Consider the following 24,008-nt stretch of genomic DNA (forward strand, 5'->3'; position numbering starts at 1 on the left):
GAGTTAAACACGTCGTATGTAAGTTAAAGAAACAGAAATAAGGACTTGCAGCAGCAAGTACTTTGATTTACAAAATAAAAGCAAATCGCGCTTGTTCTGTGGTAAAACAGTGCAAATCGATAACGACAGTAGATTTGGCAACGTTGTAGTGTTTGTTCTAGCGGTAATGTCTGTGATTGGTAAGAGTCGTATTGTTGTTGACGTCGAGGGGCGCGAGAGACGGAGGGAGGGAGAGGGAGAGAGAGAGATAGAGAGAGAGCAAGCGCTTGACGTGCGTGACCGAGGAGTGGGAGAGGGAGGGTGGGGGTACTGGAGGGGGGGCAGCAGGTGAGCGCAGGACGAGTTTGGTGGCTGCAGGAGGCTCGCGCGCGCCGCAGTGAAATCTGTTAGTCTGTGCTCTGGCCAACTATGCCACGACAGTGCTAGTGCCCTCGCTCCGCTGTCCGCTGCTAGCTGCGCAACCACCGGCGGAACCGAGAGGTAACTTCGCAGCCTGCACTCTCTTTTCTGCCGCCTCTGCTCCTTCTCCTCACTGCATACTCTATCATCTCTATCAACTTTTTCTTTCGGTAGTTTCGCTATTTCCTTATTCTTGTCGCAGTTAAAAGGCTGCGTTTCTGTTATCTGACATGTTTGTAACAATACAAAACACACACAGCATCGGAGAGTGAAAGCTACATCGTTTCTGTCAGCCATTACTTCTCTAGAATTTCGTTAATACAAATTATTGTTTATGTTGTCTTTTCTCTGTCGCCTACTGTTATATGCAATCGGTCTTATAATTTTCCTGCATAGCTATATACTGTTTTAAAACGATTGTATTAACTTTCCAGCGGAAAAGTCTTGCTAAAGTTGACATAACGTTGAAACTCTTTATGTTTACATATCAATATTAATTATAACGTTACAAGACTAGAGTGTTTGAGGATGAGGGTGTAGTATTTTCCTGGAGAGGTCCCTGCGCTCTTACAAGGCGACAGCAGTGTGGAAAATATGTTTGTGGTCGCATCAGGTTGCGAAACGATGTCAAGTAACACTCCAAACTCTGGTGTTTTTCGTCTTATTTCATTAAATAGACAGACTACTCCATGGCTCCTATAAACTCTAACAAAAAACTGATTTTCCTTGTACACAACTTGTCTATTTGTCTTTTTTTCCTTATAAACAGTCGCTCGAGTCTCACTTTATTAATTCCCAAAGAGATCTTCAAGATAAATATAGCATTACTAGAATATTTACGTTTAAGTTTTGAAACCAAAACATCAGATTTATTTCTTACGTCATATTATGACGAGTAACATTTAATTCTATTTGTGTTTGCAACAGTTGCACCCGAAGTAAAACGTACATGTGGTATGAAATAGCTTTACTTGACAATTCAGCACAGAGCTTTACTGGCACACTCGGTGGTAGCTGCGAGGTCAGCCCGTCAGATTGCTAACCGAAAGTGTGTGGGTTCTATTCCACTCCGGGCTAGAGATTTTAATCTTCTCGGGACTGGGTGTTGCGTTGTCTTTATGTTTGTATTACTGTAACTGACAAGAAGGTTGTCTCCAATACACTATCGTATCCCCTTTCCATTACTGAGATGGCTTAAAGGTCACGATCCGCAAGTCAATAAATGAAATAATAATGGAAAGTAGTATGTGTTACTCTGCCCCGATAGCTGAGTGGTCAGCGCGGCGGTCTGTCATGCCAAGGGACCCGGGTACGATTCCCGGCTGGGTCGGAGATTTTCTCCGGTAAGGGGCTGGGTGTTGTGTTGTCATCATCATCAGTGGAAGGCAACGGGAAAACAGCACTGGAATCACTTCCCTAGACGCTCATGCGGTGGACGTCTCTGACGAGGCTTACCCCATGCCAAGACCTTCCGTAAGGCAGAACACCAAGTTGAGTATGTGTTACGCATGTACAGGTACAAATCGTTATGCGATGTATAATATAATTTACTTCGAAAAGTTCACTTTTTCCGACCTTCATCTTATTTGGAAAACTGCTTGTGCTCATCATCGATTATAACCGTATGGCATTTTACTTTCTAAAGGCCCAATAACGTAAAAAACAATGTGAATAAGAACAGAATAAGATCTGTGACTTGTAAGTTTCTTGGTCCTGCTTCATCGGAATTGCTCTGAGTATTGTCTGTAGACTGGCTGAACCTGAGTGCTGTTCTTAATAAGCAGCCTTCAGTGAGAGGTAAACTAAACTGTCCAGGTACTCTCTTGCGGTACTACATCCATATTCCACTTTCCATGGAACTTCATGCGTTATCCATTCTCTCTCGCCTGAATTTCAACGATCTTCCTCTCACCAACCCTGAAACCCGATCTTAGGTACTCCTCTTTCCACACCTAGTCACAATGCTCCACCTCACATCTTCTCTCCATTTTCCTCCTCCCTCTTTCTCTCTCTCTCTCTCTCTTCCTCCACTTCGCTGACTTTTAGTCGCTACATACGATTCCACAGGGCCCCATATTCATAGCACCATTAACATTATCATTAGGCATTTTTTTTTTTAATTTATGTAACCTTTGGCTGGAGAGCGGTTTTATCCACTGCCAGCCCCTCCCTTCGTGGGAACTGAAATGACAATGAAGGGAAAAAGGCGAAACTACGGCTTTGTCTCCATCATACGAGCAGCGTGCTAAAGGTAGATGAGTTTGAATAGTGTAATTAATACGAATAAACGTATTACTTACTAACTGAAAGTACCAGATCGGTTTTGTCAAGGAAGCTCACGAAGATGGGTTCCATAAAACCATATCAAATAACTGACTTCTTACAATTATGACGGGAGAGAAGTGTTTGCTACTTATTTGTGAGACGTTTGATAGTGTTGAGAAAATGAAAATTATTCACCGAATGCGACACTGATGCCAATTCTTTAACGCCGAATATAAATTACACGAATTTGAGATCAGTGCTAATTACAGGTAGGATGGTCGTGAAATATGACTTGTGAGAGGTACAGCGCTCTAGCTGTGAGCAGAGGAAACTGGAGCAATCTCACTGAGAGTGGGCTATCTGTGTCGGCGGCGGTGCTCGTGAGGTATTACTGGACCAAAGGCTCTCACGACTACGGCATAACCTGAATGCACGCCGTTTACCTTGCGCTGACTTTTGCTTTCTAATACCTGCCAGGACGCCTTTTTGTAGCAAGCCTAGCGTATCGAAGTAGGTGTACAGCATGCTGAACGCGGTTCTCTCCAACCAGCAATTGTGATCAACTCTACAGAAAGCCTCGTCACTTAACCCTGAAGTCGTTTAAATCGTAGAGGAGTTAAGTTTATAAGTCTTAAGAAAATAAAGGCATTTCAGTAATATACAAACCTTGCTAAAAAATTTGAGTCCAATATTTCCTGCAGGGTTACCACCAAACGAGTCATCAGCTACTCCTCCTGACTGCTATGCCTTGCTTGTGCCACGATATTACTGTTGTATTCAATTTCCGTCAAATTCTTGCGGAGGTACGCTGTTTACGGGAAGTCTTACGTAGTTTCTTTCCTAACCTGCGGCAGACATCTAGTTGAAAGTATATACCTATTAGATGGGATGCCACAATCACGGTGCCTGTAAGACACAGATGCCGCAGAGTTAATAAACTTCGATGTCTTGCATGGAACAAGTGATCAGTAGAAACACTTAAAGAAGAATCCAACACTTACATTTTACGATCACTCTGCAAATTTGTTTCCTCGCTTTTCTCCGCCAGAAAAAATTACCTTAAAGCACAAGGCTTCATCAAGTTACTCAATTTCTCCTGCGTGGTCAGTTTTTAAGTACAACAGTAGTGGTAGTGAGTAAAAAGCATGAACCATGGAATTGCGAAAAAAAACACAAACAAAGTATGTTTAATGGTTTGGCTCGTGGGCTTTAAAGTCGATACATATAATTTATAAATAAATTAAGAAATTAAAAATAAATATTCGGTTCCACTACGTTTAACATACAATGCTTCGATGTCATGAACACCTGTACCAAGCAACCCGTCATCATAAAAGTTCTCTCCCTCATTCGTCAGGGTTAACATCCACTGCACGAGATTCACATTCTTCGTGAAGACTCCGACAAGAGGTAACATCGGATTTTCATTAATACAGCCTCAATTATTTGGATTGAAGTGAGTATTCTATTAAATCAGTGCAGAAATTAATACCGCGTAGCATTTAACGTATGAAACTCAAAAATTGTCTTTTCTGCGGAGGATGACGTTCGTAATCAACCCAGCTTTTGCGGACTCGGCGGAGTCAACACGTGAATTTAATTATGCAGCATTTCCGCAATACTAGAAATAAAATATATTGCAGTTGAAAGTCATGGATTGTCGAAGTCTGGTTTCTAGCTCTCGGCGTACACGACTAGCGCACGTAGAGGATATGTTGCAATTACCGATGTCGACGTGACGTTAAAACCTAATCTTACCTTTCTCGCAATTATCAGAAAAATAGTAGAGTGATATCGAAACTTCTTTAAATGCTCTGTGTAGGGCATAAGCACAGACAGGATGCTGCAAAAGGGACACTAGGTGTTTGAGATGGTGTCAATGTGGATTGTTTCTGTAAAAATGTTTCTACAATATTTTGCGTATTCTTCGAGACCTATGGGGGCACAGTTGCTTTCTGTTATCCATGAAATAAATCTTACAGATATTACATGTAGACAGCTTATTGCAGAAACTATCGATCCAAAAATAACTTATTAAGTTGTTTGGAAAGTTACAAACATAACTTGACTGTTTTAAATGTCTTTTTACGTTCTGTTCACCACAGTTTAACGCGTCCGTGTTTGCCGGTTTAGGAATTTTTGCTGTATGTAAGGGGAGTCGTAATTCGGGCGGCGTAAACTATAATTCTGAAGACTTCGCTTGTCAAGCGGCACTAACTTTAAAGAAACGTGATAGATAATGGAGGATCTTTTAACTTTTGTAACAAAAATGACGTTCATAGCTAGGCCGGCCTACTGTTCGAAATATGGCAGATTTAGCTGGCATATCACCTCACAGCTGAGATGTCTCCGTTATGGAAACAGAAAAGGAGGCTCTAATATTAATAAGTAACATTCTCTTCGCAAACAGTCTATATACATTGTCATTTCATGACAGTGTTCTTAACTCTGTCAGTCTTCTCCAGCTAGCGGCAGGTTGCAATTTAAGTACAATTCTGATTCGCGCGTGCTTACTCATATTTTCCGAATTTTCCATAAGGAAACGGTACGTGCAAAATTCATTCGCCTGCAGCTCTAATTTTCAGAAAACTTCACACGTGCTTATACAAATTGTTTATTTCGATGTTATGCTTGATATCACTTCCTCAATATCAACTGTCAGTGCTGACACCCGTATAAACGAAGAAAAACATCAGCCCGAAGATTGGTTAGAACACCACAATGTCCTCGTAGGGATGGCCCTGTTAGTGGCTGTATGTCATTGCATTCTAACTACCTAAGAGCTGATTATAGGACGCCCGTAAGTTTAACCTGTTAACGCTGAAGATAGCCAGTGTGGCCTCGCTTACGGTGTCGCTCACGCGAGTGAGCTCCGGCCTGCACCGAAATAATTCACTGAAGAGCCAAAGAAACTGGTACCTGTCCAATATAGTGTAGGACCCCCGCGAGCACGCAAAAGTGCCGCAGCACGACGTGACATGGAATCGACTAATGTCTGAAGCAGTGCTGAAGGGAACTGACACCATGGATCCTGCAGACCTGTCCATTAATCCGTAAGAGTACGAGGGGTTGGAGATGTGTTCTGAACAGCACGTTGCAAGGCATCCCAGATTTGCTCAGTAATGTTCGTCTCTGGGGCGTTTGGTGATCAGGGGAAGTGTTTCAACTCAAAAGAGTGTTGCCGGAGTCACACTGTAGCAATTCTGGGCGTGTAAGGTGTCCTATTGTCCAGCTGGAATTGCCCAAGTCCGTCGGAATGCACAACGAATATGAATGGATACTGGTGATCAGACAGGATGCTTACGTATGTGTCACCTGCCAGAGGCGTATCTAGATGTATCAGGGGTTCTACATCACTCCAACTGCACACACCCCACACCATTACAGAGCCTCCACCAGCTAGAACATCCCCTGCTGACATGCAGGGCCATTGTATTCATGAAGTTTTCTCCATACCAGTACACGTCCATTCGCTCGATACAACTTGAAAAGAGACTCTTCCGACCAGGCAACAGGTTTCCAGACATCAGTAGTCCAATGTCGACGTTGACGGGTCCAGGTGAGGCGTAAAGCTTAGTGGCGTGCAGTTATCAAGGGTACACGAGTGGGTCTTCGGCTCTGAAAGCCCATATTGATGATGTTTCGTTGAATCATTCGCACTCTGACACTTGTTGCTGGCCCAGCATTTAAATCTGCAAACATTTGCGGAAGGGTTGCACTTCTGTCACGATGAACAATACAGTCGTCGTTGGTCCCGTTCTTGCAGGGTCTTTTTCGTGCCGCAGCGATGTCGTAGATATGGTGTTTTACCAGACGCCTGATATTCACGCTACACTCTTGAGATGGTCGATCAGGAAAATTCCCACTTCATCGCTACCTCGGAAATGCTGTGTCCCATCGCTCGTGCGCGGACTGTAACACCGCGTTCAAACTCACTTAAATCTCGACAGCCTACCATTGTAGCAACAGTAACCGATCTAACAACTGCGCCAGACACTTGTTGTCTTATATAGGCGTTGCGTACCGCAGCGCCGTATTCTGCCTGTTTACATATCTCTGTATTTGAACACGCATGCCTATACCAGTTTCTTTCACGGTTTAGTGTATTTCTCGTGGTGAGTCCACTCTTTCATGGGTCCTCCATATGACGGACCTCGTAGCGAGAGAATGCTCTCATTGGTCTGTCATAGAACTGGGTACCTCTATCGGTTCTTCCTTCTACTCCAGTTTCGTATTGTTCGTGGGAATAAAGATTGTCGGTATACCTCTGTGTGGGCTCTAATCTCTCTGATTTTATTCTCATGGTCTCTTCGCGAGATATACGTAGGAGGGAGCAATATACTGCTTGACTTCTCGGTGAAGGTATATTCTCGAAACTTCAACAAAAGCCTGTACCGAGCTACTGAGCGTCTCTCCTGCAGTGTCTTCCACTGGAGTTTATCCATCATCTCCGTAAATGATCCTGTAACGAAGCGCGCTGCTCTCCGTTGGATCTTCTCTCTCTCTCTCTTCAATCAGCCGTATCTGGTACGGATCCCACACTGGTGAGCAATATTCAAGCAGTGGGCGTACAAGTGTACTGCAACCTACTTCCTTTGTTTTCGGATTACATTTCCTTAGGATTCTTCCAATGAATCTCAGTCTGGCATCTGTTTTAACGACTATCAACTTTATATGATCATTCCATTTTAAATCACCACTAATGCCTACCCCCAGATAATTTATCGAATTAACTGCTTCCTGCTGCTGACCTGCTATTTTGTAGCTAAATGATAAGGGATCTATCTTTCTATGTATTCGCAGCACATTACACTTGTCTACATTGAGATTCAATTGCCATTCCCTGCACCATGCGTCAATTCGCTGCAGATCCTCCTGTATTTCAGTGCAATTTTCCTTTGTTACAACCTCTAATTATACCACAGTATCACCGGCAAAAAGCCTCAGTGAACTTCCGATGTTATCCACAAGGTCATTTATGTATATTATGAATAGCAACGGTCCTACGACACTCCTCTGCGGCACACCTGAAATCACTCTTACTTCGGAAGCCTTCTCTCCATTGAGAATGACATGCTGCGTTCTGTTATCTAGGAACACTTCAATCCATTCACACAATTGGTCCGATAGTCCATATGCTCTTACTTTGTTCATTAAAGGACTGTGGGGAACTGTATCAAACGCCTTGCGGAAGTCAAGAAACAAAGCATCTACCTGGGAACCCGTGTCTGAGTCTCGTGGACGAATAGCGCGAGCTGCGTTTCACACGATCGTCTTTTTCGAAACCCATTTTCATACTCACAAAATAAAGCTGAGAGGGACAATATTTCGTGAACTTTAAGATAGACAACCCTACATACATAATCCGCATCGTGGAAATGCTGTAAGTTGGGCTGCCTATATTAAGGAGTAAGAAATATTTAGCGGTTCAGCTTAATTTTGTCTACGTTGTTTTAGAAAAAGCAAGTGTCAGGTCTACAAAATGTCTCGAGCAGTTTTCCTTTGCCTTTAGAGGTCGCCTCTGCTATTAAGCAGCAGTGTGCGCTGAGGCTCGCTAGCGGAATGAAGTGGCGGCTGCGCTGCAGACTGTTGGCCGAGGGCGGCAGGCTTAGCCCAGCCACGCCCGCCACGAAAGGCCAGCCGGCTCAGCGCTGCCTGGTCACGTCGGGCTGCGCTCTTACTCGCGCTATGACCACACGCCTGCTGCGCCGCGTGCCGCTTGCCTTCACCGTTGCCACCTGCTTTCGCTGGGGCCCTTCTGAAAGCTGCTACCACGTTCCTTCCTGGCTACTAACAATGACACTCTGAGTAGGTTCCGATCAGAGTTGCAAAATTACCGTGGGATGCCGTAGACCATCATAATATATGTAGGTCTAGACTAGGGTAATTTTCCTGATAACTTTGGTCAGGTTAAGTCGTACCCGCTTTACCTGTACGTTATGCGTGTTGCATACCTATCGGGCGTTACCTTATAACGATCGCTCTCTTGACGTATACCATCAGTGTCTCACTAGATTCCCCTAAAAACAGGAAGTGGTGAAGCGTCTAAAAACTGAATGAGGCTGCATACAGGGCCGGGTAACCTACGGAACATTCCTCGTCTGCATAATTATCCTTCTGTCTGTTACTTAAAAGGAAACAGTATTTATAGCAAAACTGTAATTGTCAATATTTAATTCAGGTTTTATTCGAAAATTGTTGATTTTTAATGTGAAACAGAGGTATGTTGTAGCAAAAATAAGGAAAACAATACAAATTTATCATACAAGGCAATTTCCTCAACAGAAAGGTCAAATAAAAAAGCACGCAAAACAACAATATATCAAAAATCGCTTCAGTAATATAAAACATGTTTCTGTTATCCAAAAACAACTCTCGCATTTATCAATAATAACGGAAGACTTGCGTTTGATCGTGGCGGAGAATGTTCCATTGATTGCAAAATAACAACAATATTTATATATAAATATGTCTATAATGTTTGTGCACATAAACCGTAATTGCATCAAAAGTAATTGCTTTGGCTACATTACTTATAAAATGCAGTTTACGTTCTGTTGGGATATAAAATACACAAAGGACTAACACTGAATAATGTGTCGTTGTAATTAAAAAAAAAACAACAAATAAGAGAAAGAGAGAGAGGAGCCGTCGGTTACCACTTTCTCTCTCACACACTCACTTTTGTTTCTTTCCCAACAAATTCTACCCATACTACCAGGATGCTACCATTTGCTACGTCATTTATGTAGTGTACAGAAACTACCGAACCGTAGTTTTGGTAGAACGCAACTCTAGTTCCGATCAATTGTTACGTGTCAAATCAGCAATGTGTCTCATGCGATCTATTCGTGGTTTTCCACGGGATTCGTAGATTGCTGGGTCGGTTCCGAACCTGATTACCTCTTTTTTACGCTGAATATATTCATAAATATACCATTACTTGCTCTGATGTTCTTTTCTGGGCAGGAAGTATAAAGTGCGCGCGCGCGCGTGTGTGTGTGTAAGTACGTAATGCAGTTTCTCACACTAACCTGACAGATGGCTGATTATGAATCTCTACCCCTTTCCGATACAGTACTTTTAGCGTATCACATCAGGCAAAATGCAGTTGACCAACTTTCCAGTTTTTTCTAGGTGTGTTTCACTCCTGTTACTTCAGAATCACTGGCTTCATTCACTATGCTGTAAAAATACGTTATACTTAAAAACAAGTACATACAGATATGGCGATCGATTTCGCTGTAATTTCGTACAGAACATGTACTGTACCTCCGGAGTGGACACTTTTTTTCTTCTTTTCTCCCTGTATTTAGCGAACTGGCGTAGTTTCCTTGCTCTTCAACAACGTGATTTCGACGGCTACTATTTAACCTGTTGTTGGAAACAAGGTCAAAGATAAGCCATACTTAAGAATTTCAGTCATCGTTGATAGATGTTGCATGACGATAACACAATTTTCATTTTATTAATACCCTCTTGATGATGATCAGAGGATTACTTACCAGCCACCTGGCAGCGGACATTTAATACTTACCGATATCGTCGGACTGCGATTATAGATACAATATACTGATTAGAATATCGGCTATACGGTTCTTGGTGATATTTTAATTCAGTATTCATCGACTCCATTCATGGAAAAGTAACTACGTGGATTTTCCCTGCCTATTAACTCACGATATTCTTCTCAGGTCTGCAGCCAGTTCATACAATTCTCTGAACACATTTCTGTGGGTCAAGTATGCTAATCTCGCCGGAGAGATTAGCATACAGCATTCTCACCTATAAATGGTGGCCAGGTAGACCACGGAAATATTGTGCTCAGATGACTGCATGAATGGCTGCAGACCCGAGAAAATTGTTACCACGGAAAGTAATTTTTTTCCACTACTACTCTTTTCTGACGAAGTCTTCCGCGAATTTTGAATGCTGTCATCTCCTCTCCTATTTTTGTCTCACTTCACCCACCTAATACACGGGCAGGCTTCAATATCCTTACTCTAATCAACCGCGTGCAGACCATCCTTGAAATAAAAAATCTGTTACATAGCATATTGTAAATTAAGATCGTTACGATATTCGCAGCGCACGAATGAATAACGTTGTCTCCTCATGAACATGCTGTGTTGTGGAACATAAGAGTTACCATTGCTTAAGTGCTGTCTCTGCATTACATTACATATTCATAAAGGACTACATGTTTCATAGAAAGGCAAGGCCAGCCTGTTTCTTAGTTCCATAAAGTCTAGTCCTAAAATGATATAATCTATAGAAATGTTTACTTTCTAATCTATGCGCAAACTAGGTTACATTGATAAAAGCACTCTCTCAGTATTGTCTATCACATTTATTTATTTATTTATGCATTTATTTTACCTGGCAAGATTAGGGCCTTCAGGCCCTCTCTTACACCTAACCAGGCATACTCAGATTGAACGAGTTACAGTTTCTACATAACATTAAGGACATATAACGTATTATGCAGTATTGATGTAAAAGAAAAAAATAGAGATTATAAAAGTAGTACAATGATAATTATAACAATTAAAAAATAATTGTAACAATCAAGAATAATAATGATAATAATAATAATAGTGACTATGTATATGAAAGTAAACATACTTTTCTTTTGTGAATGTCAGTTCCATTGTTAGTTGGGAATTTTCTCGTTATTCTTGCAGCTTGTGAGTTATTCTCATCGAGCAGAGACATAAGACGATAGAATGGGGTGAAAGAGATATATAAGAGGTAGATAGGTTAGAGGAAGAGAAATAGAATGGTAAAATTCGAAGCTGTGATGGAGAGGAGAAAGAAAGAGATGGGAGGGGCACAACAATGGTGGCTATACCGTCCCTAATATGTAAGTTTTGAGTTCCCTCTTGAATGTTGAGTAGTTCTGGATAAGACGCAGATCACAGGGGAGTGCGTTCCATAGTCGTATGGCTGAGATGGAGAATGACACGGAGAAAGATTTTGTGTTATGTAAAGGTACAGCCAACATGCTAGACGTATCCGATCTGGTATTGCGATTGCGGAATGATGATAGCAACGGCTACGGGTATAAGCTTCTATAATATTAAGTATAAGAATGCGTGACGTTTTAGTGTAGGTACTAAGGAACAGAGCCTGAAGATGGATGAAGAATCTCCGTGTTACGAACAGTCGCCATTTTATGCTCCAGTGGTTTATTTTTTAGTAACATTGTAAAGATAAAGTAGCAAATTATTCTTGCTAGAAAAGGCAAGAAAATTTAGGTTTGTGTGTTACGGTTTCATATAGATTACCATTTACATTCGATCTTGTGGTAGTTTCCATTTTTAAGTTTTATTATCAACAAATTTAACTATCATTCCACTCAGTTTCGAATTGGAATTTATACATACAGAGTTCTCTCGGATTTACCTTCAAGTATGCATAATTTCAGTGTCGGAAGATGCAGAATTTCCCAAGGATTCATTTTATCAGAGAAACGTCATTACAATGCTTTTAATCTCTATATCAATTTAGAACAAAAAGTCATCATTTCAGACCCTTTTATGTTAGAAATCGATTTATACTTTCCACTATTTTACTGCATTTCTCAAAATTCTTTCCTTGCCTTTTAGAACAGCTGCTTAGTTTGTCGTAATAACTGTCATTTAAAATGTCATTACCCAACCATATAAGTGGGAAATAATTAAGTGCAATGCTACCTCTGATAATGATTAAAGGACAGAGGCAGACATTGGCATGCGTTAGCGATTTTTGTAATGTGTAAGCCTGATAGAAATCTCCCTCTGAAAACCACAGGGAGGCAGAGGAGCACCAATTAAGAACGATTGTATTTTGAAACGCTTTAATTAATATCAAATATTGAACTCTAAGAAAACTTACATGTATTAAATTCTTAATCGTTAGATTAACTTAGATACGGAGACTTTATGAACCACTGCAAAAACTGTATTGCCACATGTTTCTATAACTTATGTACCATAGGACTATTGTTTTCGTTAGTCACGAATTTCTCGTTACTAACTCAAAACGTGTTTGTAATTTTCTTGTCCTATAATACAGACTAATAGGCTGAAAGCTAAGTCGAACGAAAATAAATGTTCAATGAAACATTGGCTGCAGAAAATTTTTAATTACAGTTCTAGGCCACTGCTAGATGGTTGAATGTATTGTCTCATGATACAGCTTGTATGTTATCACGATATCTTAACATACGGTAAAAAGATTGATAATTCAGTTTTTTGGACGATATTGTACTACGTTTTATTCAGTACATGCAATTATCTAAGACATGAGAAGGTATACTTCGAGTTAATGGCGGCGCACAATTTTAAATCTCCAATTTTATGCTGTTGTTAATTTTTTTTCCAGCTTGAATAACTTCATCTTTCTTTTTAATCGACATGCAATTCATACATGATAAACTACGGCTGTAATAGCTGTAAGAAAGTGGTATAATCACTCGTAGAAGTGCAGTTCCAATTGCGAGTAACAATGTACGACACGAATGAGTCTTCAAAACTAATACATATTAAAGTATATGGAGTTTAGTGACTGGGGCAGTCCAACCTAACGCACTTCGACAATGCGCAACAAAAAGTATCACAGCTTCAAACCCCTTTAATTCTCTCACCTTCCGAAGCATAACTTTGAAATATGGCTTAAAGTGGCCAACAGCCTTTCTCGGTAATACTGCAAAACTGTGGCGCTCTGTGACGTCACCTTCGGGCTCCGCGGCGCTTCAAACAGCAAAGTGTCGACACATGCCGAACGAAGGCTACAATTCAGACGTTAATGTGAGGTGTAAGGTGGATTAATTGTGTCATGTTAGCGTCAAATTTCAACACAACTTTGATTAATGGCGTCCTAGACGCGCGCGGAGTGGCCGCGCGGTTTGAGGCGCTATGTCACGGATTGCGCGGTCTCTCCCGCCGGAGGTTCGAGTCCTCACTCGGGCCTGGGTGTGTGTGTGTTGTCCATCGCATAAGTTAGTTTAAGTTAGTTTAAGTAGTGTGTAAGTCTGGAGACCTCTGACCTCCGCAGTTTGGTCCCTTAGGAATTCACACACATTTGAACACTTTGTACAGCGTCGTGGACGCGTCAATCGATGGGAAGGTCGTCACAGTCACACTTACCCCCATTTACCCCTTACTTTTGACGCCTCTGTGCTGGATATAAAAACCGCGACAACCATCGTTGAAATCACGCGGTTTTCTTATGGATGGCCGAAGAAAATTTTTCAGACACACCGCCGCTGAGCATCGATTCGAAAAGCCCTTTGGAAGTGGCATAAAGGGCGTCAATTAAACCACCCCTTCCGTTGGTGTGATAATTCCCTCATATTTCGCGTCGAAAACGACAGTGCACCGTGCGCTAAGGAGATCGTAGGGCAGCAACCACATTGGTCGTGATCTGACCAATTTGGAGTGTAGTGCGACCGCAATTTTTACTCTTGCATACAGGGTGGAACGACTAGGTACCGTTAAAAGAATTCTACGAAATTTGTAGGTGATCTGAGCAGCTAAGAGTGTTTATGCTTTTCAGCCTTCCTATTTCGCGTCTCCTTTTTTTTGTGGTAAGTGCCTTTGGGACCAAATTGCTAAGGTCATCGGTCCCTAGGCTTACACAATACGTAATATAACTTACACTAAGGACAACACACACACCCATGCCCGATGGAGGACTCGAACCTCCGACAGGGGCAGTCGCGCGAACCGTGGTAAGGCGTCGTAGGCTGCGCTGCTACCCCGCGCCGCTTCACGTCTTCCTATTGCGTGATCAATGAGGGGTGTAACGTTGATACATGCGTGAATAAATCGGCGAAGGGTCCCTCTAAGGCCTCCCAGTCCAGCAACACCCTCCGTGCCACCCACGCACCTTTGTTGCGCACATTAAAAATGTAGTTGCCACAGCCTTTGAGGTCCATTAGCTGAGTGGTGCCTCACAGCTGCTCTAGCGCCTGAAGGCAGGCAACTCCTTCGACATCCCTTAGGTGGAGTTTTGCTGGGAAGCCCTTACAAATTCTCCATACAGTCCCGATTTCCTCCCATGCGTCTCTTCAGAGTAAACAGCAATGGCTTAGTTTGGATTGCACCATCCAATACATTCCATGTATTTTATCATAGGTAAGTTTGAATAACTCAGTCGTGATGTATTTTGTTACACGAAGTTACACTGGTACGACGTGTGGCTCTATACATAAATGGTTTGGCGGACAGACTGGGCAGCAACCTGCGGTTGTTTGCTCATGGTGCTGTGGTGTACAGTAAGACGCAGAAGTTGAGTGACTGTAGGAAGAAACAAGACGATTTAGACAAAATTTATAGTTGTTATGATGGATGGCAGTTAGCTCTAAATGTGGAAAAAATGTAAGTTAATGCTGATGAGTAGGAATAACAAACTTGTAATGCATTACTAGCGTCCTGCTTGACACAGTCAAGTCGTTTAAATATCTTAGCCTCACGTTCCAAAGTGATATGCAAGGGAAAGAGAATGTGAGAACTGTGGTAGGAAAGGCGAATGGTCGACTTCGGCTTACTGGAAGAATTTTAGGAGCGGTTCATCTGTAAAGGAAACCGCATGTAGGACACTGGTGTGACCTGTTCTTGAGTACTACTCTAGTGTTTGAGATCCGTACCAGGTCGGGTTCACTTAAGACTTTGCAGCAATTCAGAAGCAGGCTGCTAGAGTTGTTACCAGTAGGTTAGAACAACATTTAAGTGTTACGAAGATGCCTCGGGAATTCAAATGGGAATCCCTGGAGGGAAAGCGACGTTCTTTACGAGAAAGACTATTGATAAATTTAGGGAACCGGCATTTGAAGCTGACTGTCGAACGATTCTACTGCCGCCAACATGCATTGCGCATAACGACCACGAAGATAAGATACGAGTAATTAGGGCTCATACGGAGTCATATAGACAGTCGTTTTTCCCTCGCTCTATTCGTGGGTAGAATAGGGATGGAAATGACCAGTAGTGGTACAGGGTACCCTCAGACACGAACCGTACGGTAGCTTGCGGAGTAGCTATATAGATGTAGGTTAGGTGTTGTGGTCCAATGTCTTACCAGAGCGGCAGTTTGCTCGGGTGCACTTTCCACATTGACCATAGATCATATAGGATCTAATGATGTTAAGAAGAACCACTTGAACTTCGAGGTTCATCCGCCTGTTTCTTTCTATTAGAGGTACACTGTAGAACATAATCCATGACATATTCGGGATTATGCAATGTTGAAAGGTATGTCTTTCAGTCTTACGACTGCAATACGAAATGGCAGCAGTTATATCAATAGTATAATAATACTAGGAATCGTAATGAAAGGTAATACTAGTCTGTAACCCCCTCTTCCCCCCTCTCTTCGCCCTCTAGTTTACGTAAAACTGATTCACAACTACATACATAATACGCAAGCCACCGTATGGTGATTGACGGACGGATCCCTGTACCACTAGTATAGAGCGAGGAAGAAACGACAGTCTATGTGCCTCAGGCGAGCCCTAATTTCTCTTATGTTATATTCGTGGTCCTTACACGAAATGTACCTTGGCAGTGGCTGAATAGTTCTGCAGTCATCTTCAAATGTCAGCTGTCTAAATTTTATTCAACAATATTTCGTGAAAAGAACGTCGTCTTCGCAGTCGGACCACGAAGCACCCCTTAATGCTCGCGTGTTGATCGAACCTACCGGTAACAAATCTAGCTCTCCGCCTCTGAATTGCTTCCCTGTTTTCTTTTAATCCGACCTGCTGGAAACACTCAGCAGTACTCAAGAAAGACTCGCACTAGTATTCTATGCGAGGCCTCCTTTACAGAGGAACCATGCTTTCCTAAAATTCTCCCAAACCGAAGTCAACAATTCGCCTTCCCTACTATTGTGCTTATATGCTCGTTCCATTTCATATCGCTTTGCAACTTACACCTAAATGTTGTCTAGGCGTACACAACCGTATCCGAACATTTTACAGCATCGTCAACAAAAAGCCGCCGATTGCTGCCCACTCTTGCCCGTCAGATCGTTTATGTATACAGAGAATCGTATCAAACTTCCCTGGGGCACTCCTGGCGATACACTTGACTCTGATGAACTCTCGCCATTGGGCACAACGTACTTGGTTCTGTTATTTAAGAAGTCTTAGAGTTTCTCAAATGTATGTACACCTATTCCATATCATCGTAACTTCGTTAACATCCCGCAGTGGGGCACCGTGTCAAACACTAAGGGGCCATTGCCGTAGACAGTTCTCTGTAAAGCCGAATTGGGGTTCCATCCTAACGTACCGACTTACTTGTTTTCAACTCTATCAGTCGCTTCTCTACTCTAGCGATGCCTATTACTGTGCTGCCGCTCGGGGTAGCCGCGTGGTCTCAGGCGTCTTGTCACGGCTCCTCCCGTCGGAGCTTCGCGTCCTCCCTCGAGCATGTGTGTGTGTGTGTGTGTGTGTGTGTGTGTGTGTGTGTGTGTGTGTGTGTGTGTGTGTGCGTGTGTGTGTGTGTGTGTGTGTGTGTCGTCCTTCGCGTAAGTTAGTTTAAGTTAGATTAAGTAGTGTGTTAGCTTAGGGACCGATGACCTCAGTAGTTTGGTCCCATCAAGACTTTACCACAAATTTCCAAATTATTACTGCGCTCTCCATACGGGAGCCTGTTCTCTGGTCAAAAGACGGTATGTTTTTACGATTCTCCGGCGGAGAATGATTTCTTAAACGCGAGATTTAAAACTTCGGCTTTCGTTTTGTTGTTTTCTATTGCCACATCAGACTGGTCAACGAGTGATTGGCTAAAAAGCCTTCGACCCGCGTACCTTTTTTATATAGAGCTAGATTTTTCTTCAAAACGAGCGTTATTTGAAATAATATAATATTTAAATACACTTTACCTGTGACAAAAATATTATTCACTATCTACATGACTATATATATTCGTCAAAATTACATTAGGTAGCAACAGCAGATTTAATTTTGTAATAGCAATTAACCATGTATTTACCATAGATGTGATTGACTATATATGTGTACAGGATGTTCCACAATTTCTACTACAGAAATAAAGGCTAACCAAGTGAGGTAACGCACTGCTTAACATAGTGGGTTCATATTTGTGAGGAGCAGGTTTCAAATCACCGTCTTGAAATGCACGTATAGGTTTTCCATAATTTCCCTAAATTGCTTAAGGAGAAAGGAGAAATGATTCTTCCGAATAGGGCGCGTTTGGTTTCCATGCCCATCATTGTCCTTCACGAGCTTGAGGTCCGTCTCTAATGACGTCAGAGCGGAAGAGATAAAACCTATCTACCTTTCCTTTTATATCTAGTGGTTGTACAGGGGACTTATTAACTGAAGCTGTGGTCCAGCTGTTAAGATGCAGAGAGGCATAATATTGCATGAGCGTTCTGATCTTCAAATCTTTCAACCGCATGGAAGTGATCAAGTGGAGGAGCTCTTGGAACGGCAGGATATTCGGCGAGTGGACTGAGCTGCCCGTTCTCCCAACTTAAATCCGATGGAGCACGTGTGGGATATGTTGGGGAGACGTGCTGCAGCACATCCACATTCACCCACGAGAATCGAGCAACTGTCAACCATGTTGGTGGAGGAATCGAATGCCCAACCACGGGAACTCTGTATCAGCCTTATAATCAGTGCGGGATCGCATTGCAGAGCATGCATAGCCGTTTCCGGTCACAACACAGCCTGTTAAGAACCGTGTCCTGCCTTTTTTAATGTCCAGGGTATTTAATAAATTGCGATGAGTTCAGTATAATTATTCTATTTGAATAAAAGTACCTTTCTTGTTGGTCTAAATGCATATTTCTTTCAGTTACCTTCTGTGTTATACCGTGGCAGGTCTTTTTGTGTACGGTACAGGTTTCATCGAGCTGTCTTACTTGGCAATGCCACATCATGCAAAGGTTACTTTCGTCGTTAACTTTTGCACACTAGTGTATTTTGATGAGGCCTTTATTAGTGAATATCTTAATCCACACTACACACAGTAATGAATTGCTTGTGGAGCCAACGAGGTGATTGGATGCAACAGCACTAAAATGAGACAAGAGCTTAAATACGAAGTTAGCTACATGAGAGATCGAGTTCTGTCTGTTTTGCAGATGAAGTTCCTGTTTTTCTGGAAGTGGTATGCTGTTGTTGGTCTAATTTACAGACGCGTGAAATTTGGCACGGACTTCAATGCGAGATGCCTTTAATAGGTTTGGTAGAAAATCCGAAGAAATTCTGGTCGTATATAAAGTACACAAGCGGCAAGACGCAGTCAATACCTTCGCTGCTCAGTGCCGATGGTACTGTTGCCGACGACTGTGCCGCTAAAGCGGAGTTATTCAACGCAGTTCTCCGAAATTCCTTCACCAGGGAAGACGAATGGAATATTCCAGAATTTGAAACACGAACAGCTGCTAGCGTGAGTTTCTTAGAAGTAGATCCCTTAGGGGTTGCGAAGCAACTCAAATCGCTTGATACGGGCAAGTCTTCAGGTCCAGATTGTATACCGATTAGGTTCCTTTCAGATTACGCTGATACAATAGCTCCCTACTTAGCACTCATATACAACCGCTCGCTCACCGATAGATCTGTACCTACAGATTGGAAAATTGCGCAGGTCGCGCCAATGTTTAAGAAGGGTAGTAGGAGTAATCCAACTAGCTACAGACCTATATCATTGACGTCGGTTTGCAGTAGGGTTTTGGAGCATATACTGTATTCAAACATTATGAATCACCTCGAAGGGAACGATCTATTGATACATAATCAGCATGGTTTCAGAAAACGTCGCTCTTGTGCAACGCAGCTAGCTCTTTATTCGCACGAAGTAATGGCCGCTATCGACAGGAGATCTCAAGTTGATTCCGTATTTCTAGATTTCCAGAAAGCTTTTAACACCGTTTCTCACAAGCGACTTGTGATCAAGCTGCGGGCCTATGGGGTATCGTCTCAGTTTTGCGACTGGATTCGTGATTTCCTGTCAGGAAGGTCGCAGTTCGTAGTAATAGACGGCAAATCATCGAGTAAAACTGAAGTGATATCAGGTGTTCCCCAGGGAAGCGTCCTGGGATCTCTGCTGTTCCTGATCTATATAAATGACCTGGGTCACAATCTGAGCAGTTCTCTTAGGTTATTTGCAGATGATTCTGTAATTTACCGTCTAGTAAGGTCATCCGAAGTTGCAAAGCGATTTAGAAAAGATTGCTGTATGGTGTGGCAGGTGGCAGTTGACGCTAAATAACGAAAAGTGTGAGGTGATCCACATGAGTTCCAAAAGAAATCCGTTGGAATTCGATTACTCGATAAATAGTACAATTCTCAAGGCTGTCAATTCAACTAAGTACCTGGGTGTTGAATTTACGAACAACTTCAGTTGGAAAGATCACATAGATAATACTGTAGGGAAGGCGAGCCAGAGGTTGCGTTTCATTGGCAGGACACTTAGAAGATGCAACAAGTCCACTAAAGAGACAGCTTACACTACACTCGTTCATCCTCTGTTAGAATATTGCTGCGCGGTGTGGGATCCTTAACAGGTGGGATTGACGAAGGACATCGAAAGGGTGCGAAAAAGGGCAGCTCGTTTTGTATTATCACGTAATTGGGGAGAGAGTGTGGCAGATATGATACGCGAATTGGGATGGAAGTCATTACAGCAAAGACGTTTTTCGTCGCGGCGAGATCTTTTTACGAAATTTCAGTCACCAACTTTCTCTTCCGAATGCGAAAATATTTTGTTGAGCCCAACCTACATAGCTAGGAATGATCATCAAAATAAAATAAGAGAAATCAGAGCTCGAACAGAAAGGTTTAGGTGTTCGTTTTTCCCGCACGCTTTTAGGGAGTGGAATGGTAGAGAGATAGTATGATTGTGGTTCGATGAACCCTCTGCCAAGCACCTAACTGTGAATCGGAGAGTAGTCATGTAGATGTAGATTTTGTGCTCTGCAAATGGCTCGTGCTGACATGGTGTGCTGATGCGTGGTTGTACTCATACCACCACACGAAGTCGCATTTGCGTTCAGACTAGCGGAAATTAGTGTCCAGCATGTCGCCAACTAACGTTGTAGAGTGGCCTTTGACATATCTCTATGCTTGAAAATAAAAAAAATGAAATGTCGAAATTGTAACTACAATAAATATTTTCAGCAGCCATAAGCGGAATGACTACTTTCAATCATTAATATAATATAATATATATTATATATAATATAATATAATAATTGAGCGTAAAATTTCAGCTGTCTTATCCTTACAGTGGGACAAATTTGTTCGGTCAGAAATTGCTGTTCATTTAATCATTTGCTCATCCAGATACGGTCTTGGGCTATGGCTCCGAATAGTTTTATGCAATATTTTTGTATAGAATTTTCTTCTGTTCCTGTTCCTTGAAATACTAGTTAGAAGTTTCGTATAAACTTTACAGGGTTATACATAAGAACCCTCAGGGTTTCAGGAGATAACTGTGACAAAAGACAGGCAGAAAAATGACGCATATCACCCCAAGTTTCGATTAGTAATCTTCTCCGTGGTGTGGTTGCACTAAGTGGCAGACATGCAGAACATGTGGACAGATCATCTTCTCAGTATCACGGCATCGAATTATTTCACGCTCGCTGGTAGGCAACCCACTGAACAGAATTGCAAAGCAGGCTGCTGTCACGCGTTTCCGTGCAATTCGTGTCCGTGACGTCAATGACGTATTGACCTTTGCCGCGTCACAAACGGTGCCCATATTGAGCTCCTGCAACGTGGCTAAAAAACATGTAGAAATGCTATAACCACGAATATGTGCCTATTTCCTGTATGTTCTGTAGCTTTTGTGAAGACGTCTTTTGAACCCATAGAGGTACTTATGGATGACCTCGTTTAATGGACAAGGGACACCATGTTAAAATTAGAGGGATCAGGGCACAGAAAAATTGCAGTTATTTCTACAGCACAGCACATGTGAATGGAATGTTAGAAAACAAACGATATTTGCAACTTTTTTTTCTCCGCTACAAGCTGTACGGCGAACAGCAGTAAATAACGTGACTTGCAGAAACGTTCTCTGCAGAGCGTTTAATATCGAAAGCTCCTTTAGGTTCCTGAAGGAATACGGTTGAAGTGCGCACGGCCTACTGAAGCTTCCAGCTGTTCGCAGCTTCTGTCTGCCATATGTCGCGCTAGCAAGTGGCTGGCAAGCAACAGATGGTCTACCGCTGAAAAGCCTCGCTTCGTTGCGCAGAAACTTTTCTGCCAATAATGAAATGAATACCTCTACATATAAAATAGCTGGGTCCTCCGCATATTAAAATTCGGTGTTTTAAAGACAACGATTTTAGCAGTGATACTCGTAAAGTAAATAATCTTCCCTCACAAAACCTGGGCTGCTGTTTCGTCTAAACGTTCAGTATGGATTTGAAGCTTTCCCATTGAAGTTCGTACAGGATTCCCAGTCACGTGGTGGATATAAGAAAAGGTCTGACCAGTAGATAACTGCTTATGAAAAGCCCAATGGCACACCCGCTACAACAAGCGAGAGGATGTAGATTTTTCTGATGAAAGCCGCTTCGTAAATTGATGGTGGACTTGGATGTCGACTGGTACAACCAAACCGTAGGACTGTGTTGCGTCTAGTCATCGTGTTCACTTTCTCTTTATCAACCATTTTTGTACTGTGTGATCCGCTGCTTCACAATGTGGCGCTTCTGGTACGTACCATTCGCCGAACTGAGTTCTCCTCACGACTATAAACTTTATACAGAGTTCCGTAGTTGTACCATACGTCTGTTGTTTCCTGTGTTAATACTCAATGTACCTTAAGTTCGTTCGCAGCCATTTAGAAGATCGATACATCGTGTTTCCAGGTCCTCACGATCTCCCGTCTTTGAGTCTACTGACTGACTTATCATTACATCGACCACGAGGTCATTATAGGTGTAGATAAAGTTTGTGGGAGAGAATCGTGGGAAAGAAAATCGCAGGAAACTTTTCATTTCCAACTTTCCGATATTCCACGAAGTCGATTGAGGGGAAACCAAAGTAAAGCTATAGAGGATGATACGAAGGCCGCTCGGGATTAGCCGAGCGGTCTCAGGCGCTGCAGTCATGGACTGTGCGGCTGATCCCGGCGGAGGTTCGAGTCCTCCCTCGGGCATGGGTGTGTGTGTGTTTGTCCTTAGAATAATTTAGCTTAAGTAGTGTGTAAGCTTAGGGACTGATGACCTTAGCAGTTAAGTCCCATAAGATTTCACACACATTTGAACATTTGATACGAAAGGAATAATTTAACGTCCAGTAAACATCTACGTCATTAGATACGGAAAGGAACTTGGTGAGAAAAAGATTGTGAATTGAATGGACTGTGGGTACTCATTTATCTTATGTGATAAAAGCAGTCCAGAGATACCAAAACAGAATGTCAATAATTCACCTCGAACGTAATGTCGCTAATCAAATGAATATATATGTGTGGCGTAAAAGCCATAATTCAATTATTAGCCACTTAACACGGCATTGTAGGAGGAACAGTAAATACATGGACCGTTTCAATTAAAAGGTTTCATACGAACACGCTTGCATGGATCCTTAGGTTGGTTAGGTTTAATTAGTTTTAAGTTCTAGGCGACTGATGACCTCAGAAGTTAAGTCCCATTGTGCTCAGAGCCATTTGAACCTTTAAATGAATGTACTTTGTGTTTATTTTGGTGGGTTTGGATGTTACGGTGTTCAGTCTTCCAACAACGGCCTTGTGGTCACTAATCCCTCTGTCTGTATCTCTACCTCTGGTCCTGAGTCCTCCCCTAGGAAAGGTCACAGATACATTTCTCAGTAATTTGATACTAGAGAATATTATTTGCGATTACAATTTTATTTGCATGCCGTACCTGGCTTTCGTTCTGAACTGTGCTGCAGCGAAAAACTGTCTCTGTCTTCGAGGAGCGGCGCCTCAGCTCGGCGCGGCGCCGTGGCCAGAAAGGCTTTCACGGAGGACACTGCTTTCGTTCTCCGGTTGGCTACACCAAGTGGAGAGAGCGCGCACCAACACCAGCTGCCGCTGGCCCGACTTTACTCTGCATTCCGCGCCATTCATCGCCAGCCTATCGCTTACTCACCATATCAACGGTCAAACCTAATCTACGAGATGAAACCCATAAAGGGTCTTGAATCAGTGTACCAACTGGGTACGAGCTGAGTGGTCGGGCTGGTTGTTGGTGAGCATATTTCCGTTGCAATGATTCCGTGAGTTTGCGATTTTGCTGTAGCTGACCGGGAAAAGTAGCATGTCTGTGTATTGTTTTGTTTTAAATTTGAAAAAAAAACGCGCTGTAGACATGCACCAGTTGTTGAAACAAACTTTTGGAGACAA

The 24,008-nt window shown here is 42.5% G+C and overlaps 1 protein-coding gene across 4 annotated transcripts in view; it reads left to right on the forward strand.

Moving 5' to 3' along the window:
- The first annotated feature begins 314 nt into the window (after positions 1 to 314).
- Positions 315 to 24,008, forward strand: part of LOC126298440 (proteoglycan 4-like) — a 371,748-nt gene continuing 348,054 nt past the window's right edge. For 3 of the 4 annotated variants that reach the window (XR_007552609.1, XR_007552608.1, XM_049989768.1), the window contains exon 1: positions 342 to 480. The gene's annotated coding sequence lies outside the window, so the exon portion shown is untranslated. Of the gene's footprint in view, positions 481 to 24,008 lie in introns of all 4 variants that reach the window. The other variant, XM_049989767.1, reaches the window with a different exon arrangement.

Source organism: Schistocerca gregaria, chromosome X, assembly GCF_023897955.1.
Source record: "Schistocerca gregaria isolate iqSchGreg1 chromosome X, iqSchGreg1.2, whole genome shotgun sequence".
Classification (NCBI taxonomy): Eukaryota; Metazoa; Arthropoda; class Insecta; order Orthoptera; family Acrididae; genus Schistocerca; species Schistocerca gregaria.